The following is a 3,704-nucleotide window of genomic DNA, read 5'->3' on the forward strand; positions in this document are numbered from 1 at the left end:
AGTAACAATGATATCATATGTAATATGTTATTATTAGTTTTAGCATCTCAGTATTGTAACAGTGACCATGTCAGCATTGGTTTATTTTTTTCAACCAGCATTATTTTGTTTATTTATAATGAATACATCTAAAATAACCTCTTAAAATAGGAGGATGGACATGCTATTAACTTCACACTGGCTTAATTTTAGCAGGTCAGCATTATAAGAGTTATCATTCTAAGCAATATATTATTTAAGTAAGTCATTAAACCGGGACAATAAATGTGGTGTGAACCTTGCCTGTGTTGGAAGTTAGCATATTAGCATTGTGCAAGTGAATGTGCTAACATGAGTTCCCCACCTTTTTTTAAGATACATTTGCAAAATTATTATTATTATTTTGGCATTGAATATGCATAGTTTTCTGCATTCTCTTTTCAGAACGGTTTCGGAATTTACACGGCAACGTTTTCGAAAAGGATGTTTGTTCACACAAAAACACCGGAAATGCTGAAAGCGATGTAGTTTTCAAGTAAAGCTGTGAGTAGGCACAGTTTTAATATAATAAAACCATCTGTGGATGCACACAGAGAACCATACCCTGTAAAAATTGACAATGACAAGTACACGGACAAGACGATCAAGTTGGATTGTTATTATGGTGACTGTCAAGGAGAATCTGGGCTCAGAATCGTGACACTCTGGAGGCCGCCATTGTTGTTATTGTCCATCTACTCGTGCATGTACAGAAGAACTATTTACAGCTGTGGTGCGCATGCGCAGTAGCAGCATTTCCGCTGCTTACAGAGAGATGGAGTCGCAGCGCAACACAAAAAAAAAACACAATGAAAGTTTTCCATTTTCCCTTGAATATCCAGACTCAAATGTGATGCATGTGGTCTGACTTTCACATTAGCATAGTAACAGTGTTGGCAAACAAACATTAGCACAGCCATGCACAGCAGTGAGAATACAATTTAGCCTTTCCTTTTCTGTCACTATTACATCTTGCACAGGTGTGCACTTAGAAAGTGTCATGCATGTTGAAAATCAGGCCTTTCACAATGACGAAATCTAAGAATCCTGTCCCGATTTGACATTGTGTACATCTGTGTTCCAAGACACGACATTTCTGTCTTTGGGTATTACACTGAACAATGAAGTGATACCGCAGAGTGTCTGTGTTGTTTTTCCCTCTCCTCACATCACTTATCCCTCAGAGAACACAGTGTGCAGGAACTTTAAAAAGATGCCAAGAAGAACACTTAATCCTTGTGCGCCCATCGAGATGGAGCATCATTACCGAACTTCTTGTGCAATAGTGGAAAGAAAAAGGATTTGTGCAAGTAGAGTTCATGCACCAAAATGAGCTCAAATACAAAATGCAGCAAGAAGCGTCCTTTCATTGTGGTCTTGTTCATTTATTAATTCATCTTTTTATTTATCTAACAAAAGACTATTTGATTTTAAGGATGAATGAGATGCAGAAAGCACTATTATAATGGTATCTAGCTTTCCTAATGTGCTGAGGGGGGTTGTGGTGGGTGGAAAGTGATTAGAATAAAAAGGTTTGGAACAGCTCCAAACTCTGTTTTCCAGAACATGTAGCTTTCCCATTTTTTATTTGAAGGTTTTATTTGCACCAAAGAAAAAATTATTTATTTATTTTCAAAAAAGGGAGAATTTGATCAAAATACTGTCATTTGTCCTCTAATACTGAATGGTAATACATTAGTAAGCACCACCTATCAATATGGAGAAAGTTTTTTTTTTTTTATGTAATAACTTACTGTGTTCTGTCAAACTGACCCTTTTTCCACTTAGGGACAGTATGAACACAGCGTACTGCTGTATAAAGCAGGACCCGCTGATTCATCACACCATTTTCACATATGACAGATTCCAGACAGTAAAGCCAAATGGATTGAGGATGTCTTTCCTGGAAAAGTAGCCACTTTTACAGCTGATCATGCAAGAAGGACAGACCCATACACTGTTTTTTTTTTTTTTCAATCACGTCATGGGGAGATGTGTTTGAACCATCGGGATGTGAAACATATTGCATTTAAGATGCCGGCAGGTTGATGTCTTACAGGATCAGGTCAATCCTGTAAGATCTGTTGTCAGCTTCTCAACTGTCCCGTTGAATGCAGGAATAATTTATGAACGTTCCCACCACACAGAATCCAGAACCTCTAAACGACTACTCCCCTCCTACGCACACACGAATGCACCTACGCACACACGAATGCATCAACACTCACGCATCCACAAACAGTAAGCATACTGCAGCCTGGAGCCGGGGTGTCAGACTGATTTCAGGGCCACATACTGATCATATGATCCCCAGTGAAGGAAAAGCAGTAAAATCAGCTTTTGACTACATATTTTGGGAAATCTTTATGTTTTCTCTCATTTTAATGGAAAAAAAAGTATACCCATATAAATAAAAACTTTATGTAAAATTAAAGACATTTCACACACAAAAAATGAACCTGCTGAACATGCTGGTGCATAATAAGGTGAGGTGTCTTCACTTTGGCATTTTTCAGAAGCTTTCAGTGACCCAAATGATACTTCATCAAAAGCTTTCACTGCTGTATCTTCAACTCAGTTCTTATCATTGTCCTATATGTCCACTCCTCTTCCTCGGACATTGCGATACCAGACATAAATTACAAATAGCAGCTGATTTGATTGATTTTTTTTTTTTTTTCAGATTAGTGTTTTTTTTTCTTTGCAAGGTCATTTCTTGGGCTAGGTTGGATCCTTTCCTTCTTTCTTTTTTATTTTTGAGTTTTGTCTTATGTTTGGCACCTGCTTCATTCATCCCGATTCCGTTTACAGTTGTATGTGCGTCGCGATTACACAGTTTGACATGAACTCAGCTAATGCTCTCAGCCAATTGGAGGCCTATCAGATCAGTGTGAGGAAGAAAAGGGAAAACAAAATACATTATGTACTTCAACAAGCCCTATACATGGAGCAAGGCAGCATCAGAAGAGGGGCTGTATTGCCGCGGTGCGGAGACGCACTGAACGGGGCGGTAACTGGTGAGATCCATGGAACTAGATTCATCGTTCAAATCAGCGCCAGAGGAGCACGACTGCCCTCTCCGTTTCGTGCAAATGGGGAGGATAATAAATGTGCAGCATCCTAAACGACCCCACCTCGCAATCTGCAGCTGCCTTTTGGGGATTCCTGAACCGGGGTGGTCCTGAGGAATCATCTCCTCCCTATCTGTCCCAAGCGCCATGCTGGTTGGTTGTGCGCGGCTCTGCTCTGATTAATTAAACCACGGTGCATCTCTGCTTTGCAGTGTAAAACGCTTTTGCAAGCCAAGGTGAATTCCTCACCGGGACACGCACATTCACAAACGCACACACATACACACACGCTTTCTCTCGCCAACACACACACCGCATACAAGCAAGGCGCGCTTTCACGGTCAGCGAACATTTACGCACGGATGAAACTCGGCGATTGCCAACATCTCCGAGTGCTTTCCATATGCGTTCATCGGTTTCAACCAAATAAAGTATGGCGCTTTTCTGTGCGTGACTTTCGTGCGCGTGTGTGTGAGCGCGCGTGTGCAAATGGTGCAACTTCTCGGGTTTTTTGGTTTGTTTGTCCGACCCCCGTCAAGTTGACACAGCTGGAAGCCCCGCTAACAGCAAATCGACCGATGGCCGGTGTTCAACGGAACACTGCACCAAAAAGGA

The sequence above is a fragment of the Blennius ocellaris genome (assembly GCF_963422515.1).
Source record: "Blennius ocellaris genome assembly, chromosome: 20".
Classification (NCBI taxonomy): domain Eukaryota; kingdom Metazoa; phylum Chordata; class Actinopteri; order Blenniiformes; family Blenniidae; genus Blennius; species Blennius ocellaris.